The sequence below is a fragment of the Entelurus aequoreus genome, linkage group LG08, assembly GCF_033978785.1.
Source record: "Entelurus aequoreus isolate RoL-2023_Sb linkage group LG08, RoL_Eaeq_v1.1, whole genome shotgun sequence".
Classification (NCBI taxonomy): Eukaryota; Metazoa; Chordata; class Actinopteri; order Syngnathiformes; family Syngnathidae; genus Entelurus; species Entelurus aequoreus.
Genome location: NC_084738.1, coordinates 56203878 through 56221377, shown reverse-complemented (window position 1 = coordinate 56221377; position 17500 = coordinate 56203878). Strand labels below are relative to the sequence as shown.

At 37.9% G+C, this 17500-nt stretch overlaps 1 protein-coding gene across 1 annotated transcript in view; it reads right to left on the bottom strand.

Moving 5' to 3' along the window:
* The window catches only part of LOC133656406 (netrin receptor UNC5D-like), a 321816-nt gene that overhangs the window by 764 nt on the left and 303552 nt on the right, over window positions 1–17500 (bottom strand). The window lies entirely within an intron of this gene.

Genomic DNA, 17500 nt, shown 5'->3' with positions numbered 1-17500 from the left:
TATATATTTAATTATTTTGTTCTCATAAAATAAGAAAATACTTATGTATAAGTTATTTATAATAAATTTAATTATTTTAATTTATTATTTTATTTTAAAATATGTGAAAATAATATTTTGTTCACAAATAAGGAAGCAACACCACACAAATGTTTGTAACACAACAATATTTCTTCCTCAAAAAAGTCCCTCATGTTAGGAATTAGTAAAAGTGTGAATCTTTGGGCACCTAGCGATTCGATTGCGATTGCTGGGGTGACGATTCGATTCAAACTCGATTCTCCATTCAACTTGATTCTCAATTCCATCCGATTCCTGCATCCATGAATAATTATAATGAAACTTTTTTTTTTAAAGCGTGTACAGGTTAAAAAACCTCATTCTGGTTGCTTGGAGTCTGATTCTTTTTACAAGGAAAAAAAAAAAAAAAAAAAAAAATACAAAAATAATATATATATATATATATATATATATATATATATATATATATATATATATATATATATATATATATATATATATATATATATACATATATATATATATATATATATATATATATATATATATATATATATATATATACTTTATGTATAATTTATATATTTTAAGTGACTTCAATTTATTAATTTATTTTAAAATATTGAATTATTATTTTGTAGTTATAAAATAAAATATGTATAATTTCAATCATTATTTTAATTAATTATTTAATTTAAAAATATATTAATTTAACTATTATTTTGTTATCATAAAATAAGAACATAATTATTCATAATTTATTTATATTAAATTAAGTTATTTTAATGTAATATTTTATTTTAAAATACGTGAAATTAATGAATATTTTGTTGACAAATAAGGAAGCAACACCACACAAACGTTTGTAACACAACAATATTTCCTCCTCAAAAGTCCCCCATGTTAGGAATTAGTAGGAGTGCGAATCTTCGGGCACCTAACGATTCGATTGCGATACCTGGGGTGACGATTCGATTCAAACTCGATTCTACATTCAACTTGATTCTCGATTCTCATGTTACAATAATAATTATAATGAAGAAAAAAAAAAAAAAGTTACAGGTTAGAAAAGCTCCTTCTGGTTGCTCGGGATCAAAATCTTTTTACATAAAAGTAAAATTAAATTAAATATATAAATAATTTATATATGTCAAATTACTTCAATTTATTATTTTATTTGAATATATATGGAATTATCATTTTGTAGTTATAAAATAAAAAATATATATGTATAATTTAAATAATTATTTTAATTAATTATATTATTTTTATACATATAAATTTAACTATTATTTTGTTATCATAAAATAGGAAAATATTTATTTAAAATGCAATTACTTCAATTTATTATTTTATTTTAAAATGCTAAATTAATTGATATTTTGTTATTGTACTTGTATAACATGCATTTTTGCCCAACACTCCAAAATTAAACATATGAAAATGTGTGTGTGTGTGTATTCGTCGTGAAGCTAACGGGAGGCAACAGGAAGCAGATGGCGGCGGGCTCCAGTCGACAGATTAGCGGAGACACGGAGAAGCAACGTGAACGACTTTAACCTCGGGCTGCGAGCACTTAAGTGTGTCTGTGACTTCTTCGCTGAATAAACATGGTCGCCCGCAATGCAAACACACACGCGCCGCCATGATATCATGTGACGTGCGACATTCACTCACATGACTCATTCATGGCACCCGGGACACAATGGCTTTGGCTACATATACTCCGTCGCCGTCTCTCGGCGGATCGCCACGATTTAGCCGTGATGGACGGTCACGTACGCGGTAGGACGATCCGACAGCCCGTGGACGCCGTCATGCTGAAGAATAAACTTTGGGTGTTTGCATTCACTCAAATCCGTCAAACGCCATGCAAGACTGAAAGCTGTCCAATATGGCGGTTGTAACGCAGTAAAGAACCCATAGTACATTTCGATAAGTCTACTGTGTACACTGAGTACTCACTTCCGGAGTGTGTGAATTGTGACAATATAACATTGTTCCAAATTCAAATCCCTCCCCTTCCGCTCGCTATGTAGCCAAGATGGCGACTATTGCAACATCCGGGTACTAACAGTGTACTGCATTTTGTCATTTTTCTCAATGTAAACACACTCAAAAGATTATTAGTAGTAAAAGATTTAAAAATGCAAGTTAAGTTAAAGTTAAAGTACCAATGATTGTCACACACACACTAAGTGTGGTGAAATTTGTCCTCTGCATTTGACCCATCCCCTTGATCACCCTCTGGGAGGTGAGGGGAGAAGTGAGCAGCAGCAGTGGCCGCGCCCGGGAATCATTTTGGTGATTTAACCCCCAATTCCAACCCTTGATGCTGAGTGAGTAGGTCCCATTTAAAAATAAAAAAAAAATACAATCATGTGTGCTTACAGACTGTATCCCTGCAGACTGTATTGATCTATATTGATATATAATGTATATATTGTGTTTTTTATGTTGATTTCATTAAAAAAAAAAAAAAAAAAATTTTTTTTTTTTTTTAAATTTCTTGTGCGGCCCGGTAGTGGTTGGGGACCACTGCCATACAGGACTCACCTAACTCAAGCCCACTTGACCAAATTGGGATGGCTTAGAGTTGAGGAAAGCGTACACCAAATCACAATGTGCCTGGTATTCAAAATACTCAGAGAAACTGTCCCAAAGTACCTGTCCAACTATTTTACCAGAGTAAGTGACGCTCACAGGTACTACACGGGAGGGAGTTCCTCAGACCTCGTCCCCCCCAAATTCAAGACTCTCATTAGAAAAAATGCGTTCTACTATTTTGCCACCACACAGTGGAATGCACTACCAACAGACCTTAAAATTCGAACTTCCCTACTAAATTTTAAAACTGCCATAAAGTCATGGCTCAGCTCAACCTCTACCTGATCTGAACCAAAATTGATCCCCAGCAACTCTTCGAAGCATCAAACAGGTTTATATGTGGTTATAGTGTATATATATTTTTATATGTGGTTATAGTGTATATATATATATTTATATGTGGTTATAGTGTATATATATATTTATATGTGGTTATAGTGTATATATATATTTATATGTGGTTATAGTGTATATATATATTTATATGTGGTTATAGTGTATATATATGTTTATATGTGGTTATAGTGTATATATATATTTATATGTGGTTATAGTGTATATATATATTTATATGTGGTTATAGTGTATATATATTTTCTCATTCTGTCTTGCACACTCTTGGAGTCAACATGTGCATAGTGTGGAGAATGCATATATTTTTAAGAGTTCTTTCTTTATTCATAGTCATGTTTAAAGCAGCTACTATTTTCCCCATGTGTACTCTTTTTGCTTGTATCTTATGTCCGCAAGTAAACATTCCAAGGGGTTGGAATGTAGGAGTATAGCATACTCACTTTTTTACCTTATCAGTATTAGAACAATGAGGCTGTATTCCTTTCTGGGCAGGGTGGGGGCTGTTTTCGTATTCAATAAGTTGTCTCTTTCCGTTTGGCTTTCAGACCACTTCTGGATGCTGGTATTACCGCATTTGTAAGGACTGGTCTCCTAAAGCTTTAGTAAAACTTGATAATATTCCTATTCTGTCTTGATGGTCCTTCTTACTCAACATATATGTCATCTGAAAGAACTTGGGATTGACCAGTGACTTTAATTCCCTGAGAGGAAGACTGGTCAGACGCAACAATTGTCATGTACATAGTTTCATGTACATAGTGTATATACCCCCCGCCCCCCATTTTTTGTATATATTGCTTTTCAAATCACCTGACATGTATACTGTGTATATGTACATAATTTATCGATTTTTTTTAACATAATTTTTTATATACATGTTACAGGTTAAATATCTTTTATTATTGAATGTATCAAATTTAATGGACCACAATGAAAACGAGACTTTTGGCTTTTTGTGCCAACCATTTGCCTTTTTAAAGCATTACATGGATACAATTCTTTAAGATGTCAATAAAATTCTCAATCGATCAATCAATCAATCAATCAATCAATCAATCAATCAATCAATCAATCAATCAATCAATCGAGGTCAGGAAAAAACACAGAGGCTATTTCATCCCTACAAGCCTGTTTCGCAGGTTTCCCTGCTCTTCAGGGGATTTAAAGAATACAGTTATGTTGTGCTAAAATAAATAGGTCAGGCTGATTAGAAAAATAAACTAAGACTTTAGCGCCGGACTTCTTCTGTTGGTTTGAGAGTATCATTACTGCCACAAGTGGTGGACAAGTGTATTACAACTGAATATGGACCACCGCTGAGAATTTTTGACAATGGGCCCCGCCCTATGTTTAAGAACCCCTGGTTTAGGCTATTAGCGCGGACTTATCTCAGCGTGCAGATCACGGAAATCGGCGGCTACTTCATAAATATAAAAACTGCCATAGTGCCAAATAAACACAAGAGAATTAGACGTGGGAAGAAAAAAAGCTCAGCTTGGCTATGACTTAATAAGCAAATGTACTAGCTAATTAAATTTTAATTGGGATACAGTGCCATAACTAAGGAAATCACGTTCCCGTTAGCTTCCAGCAGCTGCGATGCGTAAACGCTGACTTGCAGGCTAACGCAAAGACGCGGAATAATAATAATAAAAGAAGACAAACCAGGGCGGCATTTGTCAACGCTGCCTTCATTAAACGTTCCCGCCGTGAGGCGCCGACAGATGGACAGCCTCGACGGCGGATCAGAGGTGACGCGAGCAGATGACAGGTGGGTGTCGGCGGCGAGAGGCGACGAGGGAGCATCTGCTAGCGTCCCCCCCACTCCTCAAAAAAACAAAAAAAACACCGACATTTTCACAGAGCATTTGCACACTTGATTGTGTTTGCCTAGCGAGCAACTACAGGAAGTCTGCCAGACGTCTTGACTGCGAGCTACACCGCCAGGACACTGAAACCAAGACATTTGACTGATAAATTGCTAAAAAGTTCTTCTGTTTAACTAAGTGAGGCTAAATGGACTTTTATCCACTCTCATATATCAGTCGCAGTTGACTGTTTTCCTTGTTTTCACCTTGGTTTTCATGAAGTAGCTTTGGCAGCGAGCTAACCTGCTAGCCTTTTCCATAACCCAGGGGTCGGCAACTCAAAATGTTGAAAGAGCCACATTGGACCAAAAGTACAAAATAAAAATATCTGTCTGGAGCCGCAAAAAATTACAAGCCTTATATAAGTGTTATAATGAAGGCAACACATGATGTAAAAGTGTCAATATTAGCTATATTAGCCTACTATCAAAATTACTTTAAAAGTCTTATATAATTGTTATAAGGAAGACAACAAATGATGTAAGTGTCTATATTAGCCTAATATCAAAATTACCTTAAAAGTCTTATATAAGTGTTATAATGAAGGCAACACATGATGTAAGTGTCTATATTAGCTAAATTAGCCCTACTATCAAAATGACTCGAAAAGTCTTATATAAGTTTTATAATGAAGGCAACACATGATGTAAAAGTGTCAATATTAGCTATATTAGCCTACTATCAAAATGACTTTAAAAGTCTTATATAAGTGTTATAATGAAGGCAACACATGACGTTAAGTGTCTATATTAGCTATAATAGCCTACTATCAAAATTACTTTAAAAGTCGTATATAAGTGTTATAAGGAAGACAACACATGATGTAAGTGTCTATATTAGCCTAATATCAAAATTACCTTAAAAGTCTTATATAAGTGTTATAATGAAGGCAACACATGATGTAAGTGTCTATATTAGCTAAATTAGCCTACTATCAAAATGACTCGAAAAGTCTTATATAAGTGTTATAATGAAGGCAACAAATGATGTAAGTGTCTATATTAGCTATATTAGCTTACTATCAAAATGACTCGAAAAGTCTTATATAAGTGTTATAATGAAGGCAACACATGATGTGTCTATATTAAATATATTAGCCTACTATCAAAATGACTCGAAAAGTCTTATATAAGTGTTATAATGAAGGCAACACATGATGTAAGTGTCTATATTAGCTATATTAGCCTACTATCAAAATGACTTTTAAAGTCTTATATAAGTGTTATAAAGAAGGCCACACATGACGTTAAGTGTCTATAGTAGCCATAATAACCTACTATCAAAATGACTTTAAAAGTCTTATATAAGTGTTATAATGAAGGCAACGCATGATGTAAGTGTCTATATTAGCTATAATAGCCTACTATCAAAATTACTTTAAAAGTCTGATATAAGTGTTATAATGAAGACAACACATGATGTAAGTGTCTATATTAGCTGTATTAGCCTACTATCAAAATGACTCTAAAAGTCTTATATAAGTGTTATAATGACGTAAGTGTCTAATAGCCTACTGTCCAAATGACTTTAAAAGTCTTATACAAGTGTTATAATGAAGGCAACACATGATGTAAGTGTCTATACTAGCTATAATAGCCTACTATCAAAATTACTTTAAAAGTCTTATATAAGTGTTATAATGAAGACAACACATGATGTAAGTGTCTATATTAGCTATATTAGCCTACTATCTAAATGACTCTAAAAGTCTTATATAAGTGTTATAATGACGTAAGTGTCTAATAGCCTACTATCCAAATGACTTTAAAAGTCTTATATAAGTGTTATAATGAAGACAACACATGATGTAAGTGTCTATATTAGCTATAATAGCCTACTATCAAAGATGACTTTAAAGTCTTATATAAGTGTTATAATGAAGGCAACACATGATGTAAGTGTCTGTATTAGCTATATTAGCCTACTATCAAAATTACTCTAAAAGTCTTATATAAGTGTTATAATGACGTAAGTGTCTAATAGCCTACTATCCAAATGACTTTAAAAGTGTTATATAAGTGTTATAATGAAGGCCACACATGACGTAAGTGTCTATATTAGCTATAATAGCCTACTATCAAAATGACTTTAAAATACTTATATAAGTGTTATAATGAAGACAACACATGATGTAAGTGTCTATATTAGCTATATTAGCCAACTATCAAAATGACTGTAAAAGTCTTATATAAGTGTTATAATGAAGGCAACATATGACGTACGTGTCTAATAGCCTACTATCCAAATGTCTTTACAAGTCTTATATAAGTGTAATAATGAAGGCAACACATGACGTAAGTGTCTATATTAGCTATAATAGCCTACTATCAAAATGACTTTAAAGTCTTATATAAGTGTTATAATGAAGGCCACACATGATGTAAGTGTCTATATTAGCTATAATAGCCTACTATCAAAATTATTTTAAAAGTCTTATATAATATTGGAAAAATTGGTAAAATGAGGGCTTCTCACAGGACGAGATAACTTCAGAAAATGACTGGCTTTTAATGGCCAGAGGTATAGATGTGTGTCCAAGTTTAAGGAAACGGCAGGCTGTCTTCTTCTAATGGATTTATTACAATCTTTGCAAGCTGGGTAACGTTTGCTGTGGTCTGGAACAACATGGCGCACAAACTACTATGAGAAATGCAGCCAATATTACATAGAGATCATGTGTCATGAGACATGCAAATATAAATTAAATACACAGAAGACATAAGTAAAGGAAATTAAATGAGCTCAAATATAGCTACAAACGAGGCATAATGATGCAATATGTACATACAGCTAGCCTAAATAGCATTTTAGTATCGATTAGCTTGCAGTCATGGATTGACCAAATATGACTGATTAGCACCCCTAGCATATCAATAAAATCAACAAAGCTCACCTTTTAAGAATTTGTACATGTAAACAAACTACGATGAGTTCAAGGATTGTTGAAATTAGTAGGACAAAATGGTGCTTGCCAAATACTCTCATCAGTGTATAATATAAACAGTGGGATTTCTAACAATTAGGAAGTTTTGTGTCATGTTTTGTCCTCCGACAGAAAATATATTGAAACAAAAAATATATTTTTTTTCTTCATCTTTTTCCATTTTCACACATCCCTGAAAGAGGTCCAGGGAGCCACTAGGGCGGCGCTAAAGAGCCACATGCTGACCCCCGCCATAACCCAAAAAGGTTGTAAATAAAACAAAGTTAGGTGGACTTATTCCAACTTTGAGCAAACACAACACTGACCTTACACTCAAAGTCTACAAACAACATTAATTGGCTACAGATGAATTTCCTGTTGTAGGAAATTGAGGGCCCGGTTTGAAATGGAAAAATATGCGCAGGAAATGAGGAGTAATTGCAGTTTATGGCTCATCTACCTGCAGAACACGACGAGCGCGCCAAACTGCAGCGGTGTTATTCTCCAACATTTACTTGGATTGTTTCTCATGGCGGCGACACAGATCGACTTTCCTGATCTCTACTTTCTGCAGCTCCACTCGGCGCTTAAAAGCAGAGAAAGATGCAAGATGCCACAGCGCTTTGTTCAAATATTGATGCAAACCACTCATCTGTTGTCTCAGGACACACACGCATGCACGCACGCACGCACACACGCACACACGCACACACACACACGCACACACACACACACACACACACACACACACACACACACACACACACACACACACACACACACACACACACACACACACACACACACACACACACACACACACACACACACACACACACACTCTTGTATTTGTTACCTTCTTCAGACCTCCGAAAAATGCCTACCTCTTTAGGACCACCATTTGTAGATATATAAAGATTTGTACTTACAACATTAATAATATATACATACTATGCATACAAGTTGTGCTCATAAGTTTACATACCCTGGGAGAATTTATGATTTATTGGCCATTCTTTAGAGAAAATGAATGATAACACAAAAACCTTTCTTCCACTCATGCTTAATGGTTGGGTGAAGCTAATTATTGGCAAACAACTGTGTTTACTCTTTTCAAATCAAAAAGACAAAAGAAAGTACCCAAATGACCCTGATCAAAAGTTTACATACCCCAGTTGTTAAAGGCCTACTGAAACCCACTACTACCGACCACGCAGTCTAATAGTTTATATATCAATGATGGAATCTTAACATTGTAACACATGCCAATACGGCCGGGTTAACTTATAAAGTGCAATTTTAAATTTCCCGCTAAACTTCCGGTTGAAAACGTCTATGTATGATGACGTTTGCGCGTGACGTCAATGGTGAAACGGAAGTATTCGGACACCATTGTATCCAATACAAAAAGCTCTGTTTTCATCGCAAAATTCCACAGTATTCTGGACATCTGTGTTGGTGAATGTTTTGCAATTTGTTTGATGAACAATGAAGACTGCAAAGAAGAAAGCTGTAGGTGGGATCGGTGTATTAGCGGCTGGCTGCAGCAACACAACCAGGAGGACTTTGACTTGGATAGCAGACGCGCTATCCGACGCTAGCCGCCGACCGCATCGATGATCGGGTGAAGCCTTCGTCGCTCCGTCGATCGCTGGAACGCAAGTGAGCACGGGTGTTGATGAGCAGATGAGGGCTGGCTGGCGTAGGTGGAGCGCTAATGTTTTTAGCATAGCTCTGTGAAGTCCCGTAGCTAAGTTAGCGTCAATGGCGTCGTTAGCAACAGCATTGTTAAGCTTCGCCAGGCTGGAAAGCATTAACCGTGTAGTTACAGGTCCATGGTTTAATAGTATTGTTGATTTTCTGTCTATCCTTCCAGTCAGGGAATTATTTCTTTTGTTTCTATCTGCAGTTAAGCCCGATGCTATCACGTTAGCTCCGTAGCTAAAGTGCTTCGCCGATGTATTGTCGTGGAGATAAAAGTCACTGTGATTGTTCATTTCGCGTTCTCGACTCTCATTTTCAAGAGGATATAGTATCCGAGGTGGTTTAAAATACAAATCCGTGATCCACAATAGAAAAAGGACAAAGTGTGGAATCCAATGAGCCCTTGTACCTAAGTTACGGTCAGAGCGAAAAAAGATACGTCCTGCACTGCACTCTAGTCTTTCACTCTCACGTTCGTCATCCACAAATCTTTCATCCTCACTCAAATTAATGGGGTAATCGTCGCTTTCTCGGTCCGAATCGCTCTCGCTGCTGGTGTAAACAATGGGGAAATGTAAGGAGCCTTTCAACCTGCGACGTCACGCTACTTCCGGTACAGGCAAGGCTTTTTTTTATCAGCGACCAAAAGTTGCGAACTTTATCGTCGATGTTCTCTACTAAATCCTTTCAGCAAAAATATGGCAATATCGCGAAATTATCAAGTACGACACATAGAATGGATCTGCTATCCCCGTTTAAATAAAAACATTTCATTTCAGTAGGCCTTTAATACCGTGTATTGCCCCCTTTAACATCAATGACAGCTTGAAGTCTTTTGTAGTAGTTGTGGATAAGGTTCTTTATTTTCTCAGATGGCAAAGCTGCCCATACTTCTTGGCAAAAAGCCTACAGTTCCTGTAAGTTCTTGGGCTGTCTTGCATGAACTGCATGTTTGAGATCTCCCCAGCGTGGCTCAATGATATTGAGGTCAGGAGATTGAGATGGCCACTCCAGAACCTCCACTTTGCTCTGCTGTAGCCAATGACAGGTCGACTTGGCTTTGTGTTTTGGATCATTGTCATGTTGAAATGTCCAAAAACGTCCCATGCGCAGCTTCCGTGGCTGATGAGTGCAAATTTTCCTCCAGTATTTTTCTGATAACATGCTGCATTCATCTTGCCATCAATTTTGGCCAACTTTCCTGTGCCTTTGTAGCTCACACATCCCCAAAACATTAGTGATCCACGTCCGAGTTTCACAGTCGGAATGGTGTTCTTTTCATCATAGGCCTTGTTGACTCCTCTCCAAATGTAACGTTTATGGTTGTGGCCAAAAAGTTCAATTTTGGTCTCATCACTCCAAATTACTTTGTTCCAGAAGTTTTGAGGCTTGTCTCTGTGCTGTTTGGCGTAATGTAAGCGGGATACTTTGTGACATTTGCGCAGAAATGGCTTTCTTCTGGCGACTCGACCATGCAGCCCATTTTTTTTCAGGTGCCTCCTTATTGTGCATCTTGAAACAGCCACACCACAATTTTTCAGAGAGTCCTGTATTTCAGCTGAAGTTATTCAGCTGCATCTCGAACAATTTTCCTGGCAGTTGTGGCTGAAATCTTTGCTGGTCTGCCTGACCGTGGTTTGGTTTCAACAGAATCCCTTCCACTTCTTAATCAGCGTTTGAACACTGCTGATTGGCATTCTCAATTCCTTGGATATCTTTTTATACCCCTTTCCTGTTTTATGCAGTTCAATATCAGTTTTGTTGTGGCAATTGTCAAAATCAGATCTTTGCTTAATTTTGTTGTAATATTTGGCGGGACAGAATAGAAAGACTAATGGGCCGAATGTGGCCCGCGGTCCGTAGTTTGCCCACCACTGATCTAAAGTGTTTTGGAGTCATAAGAAACCATTATTTAGATTATTCAGAGATTAAATTGTAAGATACAGCAATTTTAAAGGCCTACTGAAATGATTTTTTTTATTTAAACGGGGATAACATATCCATTCTATGTGTCATACTTGATCATTTCGCGATATTGCCATATTTTTGCTGAAAGGATTTAGTATAGAACGACGATAAAGTTCGCAACTTTTGGTCTCTGATTAAAAAAAGCCTTGCCCCTACCAGAAGTAGCGTGACGGAGTCAGTTGTTCGCTTCCTCATATTTTCCTATTGTTTTCAATCGCTAGAGCGATTCGGACCGAGAAAGCGACGATTACCCCATTAATTTGAGCGAGGATGAAAGATTCGTGGATGAGGACCGTTAGAGTGACGGACTAGAATGCAGTGCAAAACATATATTTTTTCGCTCTGACCGTAACATAGGTACAAGCTGGCTCATTGGATTCCACACTCTCTACTTTTTCTATTGTGGATCACAGATTTGTATTTTAAACCACCTCGGATACTATATCCTCTTGAAAATGAGAGTCGAGAACGCGAAATGGACATTCACAGTGACTTTTATCTCCACGACAATACATCGGCAAAGCTCTTTAGCTACTGAGCTAACGTGATAGCATCGGGCTCAAATGCAGATAGAAACAAAATAAATAAATCCCTGACTGGAAGGATAGCCAGAAGATCAACAATACTATTAAACCATGTACATGTAACTACACGATTAATAATTCTCAGCCTGGCAAAGCTTAACAATGCTGTTGCTAACGACGCTGAAGCTAACTTAGCAACTGGACCTCACAGAGCTATGATAAAACATTAGCGCTCCACCTACGCCAGCCAGCCCTCATCTGCTCATCAACACCCGTGCTCACCTGCGTTCCAGCGATCGACGGCGCGACGAAGGACTTCACCCAAACACAGATGCGGTTGGCGGCTAGCGTTGGCTAGCGCGTCTGCTATCCAAGTAAGTCCTCCTTGTTGTGTTGCTACAGCCAGCCGCTAATACACCGATCCCACCTACAACTTTCTTCTTTGCAGTCTCCATTGTTCCTTAAACAAATTGCAAAAGATTCACCAACACAGATGTCCAGAATACTGTGGAATTTTGAGATGAGAACAGAGCTTTTTGTATTGGCTTCAATGGGCTACCGATACTCCTGTTTCACTGGCTACATCACGCGCATACGTCATCATCCAAAGGCGTTTTCAACCGGAAATTTAGCGGGAAATTTAAAATTGCACTTTATAAGTTAACCCGGCCGTATTGGCATGTGTTGCAATGTTAAGATTTCATCATTGATATATAAACTATCAGTGGTCGTGGTCGGTAGTAGTGGGTTTCAGTAGGCCTTTAAAGTACCAGTAGGGTGGAAAAACAGGTTGCCATATTGAAGTTATTATCATATATATCAGATTTATGACACCAAAAGACTTCCAAAGTTTGCATATAAATAGATGTTATCAAAATAGTATCAATCTCACAGAGACTCCCGAGCCATTTTGAGACTTAATGAGGAAGCCAGTCAGAGTTAGGAACCACAGATCCCTTCCCCATCAACAACAATGCTAATAAAGCAGACTTTGTAAACGCCAACAGCGATTACTTTGGGAAAATTATGATATATATATTTATATTTTTGAGCCCGAACACAAAGAGGATGAGCAATACGTTTTAGAAGCCGAGCTTTAAACGGATATAGCTTTATTGTAACACTAGCATCAGCAGCATTGCTAGGTGCTAAACATACAAACTAACCATAATAAACCATAACAAAACAAACACTTGCTGTGATATTTCCACTCTTGCTGGGCTGCAGACTGACGGGACGCTCACATAATCCCGTTTAGATGAAGACTCAATCACAATCTTCACTATGGGTTAAAAGTTGCCACAACTAGCGTCTTTTACCGCCATATTGGGGGATGTGAACGTCGACCAGCCTCTCGGTCCATGGCCAAATGTGTCTACTAGCAGCTGAGAGATGCATCGATTATAATCTAGAATTTATTTTGGCAAGTGTGTCAACAATAGCAGCGTAAACTAGCATTAGCTCACTGCTATCAACGCGCCGCTAAAATAGGCCGTCTACGTTGGCGCTTATGATACCAATATCGCCCATATTTGGTTAATTTTCAGGTCACGACATGGAGTATTGTCGGCGGTTTCTGGATGTTTTTAAGAGGGTAAAATGAGCGTAATCGAGGAGCCTCAATAATCTTTCGAATCAACTGTTAGCTATTTAGTTTTCAAATTATCCCATTTTTCTAAAGCATTAAAAAAGCCGAACATATGTGTTCTTGTCTTACATAAGGATTGTGACTAATAAACAACGCATCTCTTTCCAATTTTTGCATATTTCCAGAATGACTGATCTGATAATTTGGTCAGAGTGCAGAAGCGTTACTAAGGTGATGTAGAATCTACGGAAAGCATTCTTTACTATTCATTATTCAGAGCGTAATATTTAAAATGGTCGACTGAATTTTCGGCATTTTTTGATGTTTATAGACAATATTTTCATATTCCTTGCGGATTTTAAATACAAACCCCAAAGCCAGTAAAGTTAGCACGTTGTGTAAAATCGTAAATAAAAACAGAATACAATGATTTGCAAATCCTTTTTGACCTATATTCAATTAAAAGACTGCAAAGACAAGATACTTAACGTTCAAACTAGAAAACGTTATTTTTTGCAAATATTAGCTCATTTGGAATTTGATGCCTGCAACATGTTTAAAAAAAGCTGGCACGAGTGGCAAAAAAGACTGAGAAAGTTGAGGAATGCTCATAAACCACTTATTTGTAACATCCCACAGGTAAACAGGCTAATTGGGAACAGGTGGGTGCCATGATTGGGTATAAAATCAGGTTAAAACTCTACAATGCAAAACGAAAGCCATTTATCAACAACACCCAGAAACGCCGCTGGCTTCGCTGGGCCCGAGCTCATCTAAGGTGGACTGATGCAAAGTGGAAAAGTGTTCTTTGGTCTGATGAGTCAAATTGTTTTTGGAAACTGTGGACGTTCCTCTGGAACAAAGAGGAAAAGAACCATCCGGATGGTTACAGGCGCAAAGTTCAAAAGCCAGCATCTGTGACATCATGGGGGTGTATTAGTGCCCAAGACATGGGTAACTTACACATCTGTGAAGGCACCATTGATGCTGAAATGTACATACAGGTTTTGGAGCAACATATGTTGCCATCCAAGCAACGTTATCATGGACGCCCCTGCTTATTTCAGCAAGACAATACCAAGCCACGTGTTACAACAGTGTGGCTTCATAGTAAAGACTGGCCTGCCTGTAGTCCAGACCCGTCTCCCATTGAAAATGTGTGCCACATTATGAAGCCTAAAATACCACAACGGAGACCTCCGGACTGTTGAACAACTTAAGCTGTACATCAAGCATGAATGGTAAAGAATTCCACCTGAAAAGCTTCAACAATTGGTCTCCTCAGTTCCCAAACGTTTACTGAGTGTTGTTAAAAGGAAGGGCCATGTAACACAGTGGTAAAAATGCCCCTGTGCCAACTTTTTTGCAATGTGTTGCTGCCATTAAATTCTAAGTTAATGATTATTTGCAAAAAAAAAAATTAACATTAAATATCTTGTCTTTGCAGTCTGTTCAATTGAATATAAGTCGAAAAGTATTTGCAAAACATTGTATACTGTTTTTATTTACGTGCCAACTTCACTGGTTTTGGGTTTTGTACAATTAGATATGGTTTAATAGATACAATGAAACACAATTAAGCATGTAAAGTCAACTTGTTTTTCCACACTACTGCTACTTTAAGTGGAAATTGTAATGGCCTTTAAAATTATATTTTTTGGTGGGGTTAAAGCTGTGTGTGTTCCTCTTGTCAAGCTGTCAAGAATGTGTGTGTAGTAATGCACTACGACTCCTCCAAACCCCCAGGTGGCGCACATGTCTTCATGACGGCGGCGCCAACAGCTCACCAGGCTGCTCATGGCGGCATACGGGAGACGGCGCTTCCCTCGGCAGGCCGCCATCAAAGAGCGAAGAGCGGAGACGATAGAAGTGGGTCAGCCGCGTGTCAAAGTGACGAGCGTCTACAAGCCAGACGACGCTAACGTTATCCGTGAACGTTGTTTTTCCTGATGCGACATGACACATGAGTTATTGGAGGAGAGCGGCGCCCACCACAAAGGCGACGACGTTACTCAGCGGAGACCTCCACCGAGGCAAAACAACGCGAACACACACCACACCCCAAATATGTCAGAATATTAAAAAAAAAAGGATAACGTTGACATAGTGAGATAAACACGGTCGCAGCAGGAAAGTAGTTTAATTTGCATTAATTGTTCAGTTTTTGGTGTGTTTTCAAAAGTAATTGATCTTTCTTTTTAGTCATTTCAAACAAACCTTTTTGTTTGCTTAATAATCCACATTTGATTTTTGGTCGGATTTTATATATGTATATATATACAAAACCCAAAACCAGTGAAGTTGTGTAAATGGTAAATAAAAACAGAATACAGTGATTTGCAAATCCTTTTCAACCTATATTCAATTGAATAGACTGCAAAGATAAGAACTGTCGAACTGGAAAACTTTTTTTATTTTTTGCAAATATTAGCTCATTTGAAATTTGATGCCTGCAACATGTTTCAAAAAAGCTGGCACAAATGGCAAAAAAGAGTGAGAAAGTTGAGTATTTAGAGTGTCCGCCCTGAGAATGGCGGACACTCAGGTTAAAACTCTACTATGCAAAGCGAAAGCCATTTATCAACAACACCCTGAGTTCAAACCCCGGCAGAGTCATACCAAAGACTATAAAAATGGGACCCATTACCTCCCTGCTTGGCACTCAGTATCAAGGGTTGGAATTGGGGGTTAAATCACCAAAAATTATTCCCGGGCGCGGCCACCGCTGCTGCTCACTGCTCCCTTCTCCTCCCAGGGGGGGATCAAGGGTGATGGGTCAAATGCAGAGAATAATTTCGCCACACCTAGCGTGTGTGTGACAATCATTGTTATCATCAAACACTTATTTGGAACAACCCACAGGTGAACAGGCTGATTGGGGAACAGGTGGGTGCCATGATTGGGTATAAAAGCAGCTTGCATGAAATGCTCAGTCATTCACAAACAAGGATGGGGCGAGGGTCACCACTTTGTGAACAAATGCGTGAGCAAATTGTCCAACAGTTTAAGAACAACATTTCTCAACCAGCTATTGCAAGGAATTTAGGGACCATCTACGGTCCGTAATATCATTAAAAGGTTCAGAGAATCTGGAGAAATCACTGCACGTAAGTGGCAAGGCCGAAAACCAATATTGAATGCCTGTGACCTTCGATCCCTCAGGCGGTACTGCATCAAAAACCGACATCAATGTGTAAAGGATATCACCACATGGGCTCAGGAACAATTCAGAAAACCACTTTCAGTAACTACAGTTCATTGCTACATCTGTAAGTGCAAGTTAAAACTCTACTATGCAAAGCGAAAGCCATTTATCAACAACACCCAGAAACTCCGCCGGCTTTGCTGGGCCCGAGCTCATCTAAGATGGACTGATGCAAATTGGAATAGTGTTCTGTGGTCTGACGAGTCAAATTGTTTTTGGAAACTGTTGACGTCGTTTCCTCCGGACCAAAGAGGAAGAGAACCACCTGGATTGTTATAGGCGCAAAGTTCAAAAGCCACCATATGTGATGGTATGGGGGTGTATTAGTGCCCAAGGCATGGGTAACTTACACATCTGTGAAGGCACTATTAATGCTGAAAAGTACATACAGGTTTTGGAGCAACATATGTTGCCATTAAAGCAACGTCTTTTTCATGGACGCCCCTGCTTATTTCAGCAAGACAATGCCAAGCCACGTGTTACAACAGCGTGGCTTCGTCGTAAAAGAGCGCGGGTACTAGACTGGCCTGCCTGTAGTACAGACCTGTTTCCCATTTAAATGTGATGCATTATGAAACATAAAATACCACAAAGGTAGACCCCAGACTGTTGAACAACTTAAGCTGTACATCAAGCAAGAATGGGAAAGAATTCCACCTGAAAAGCTTCAAAAATCGGTCTCCTCAGTTCCCAAGCGTTTATTGAGTGTTGTTAAAAGGAAAGGCCATGTAACACAGT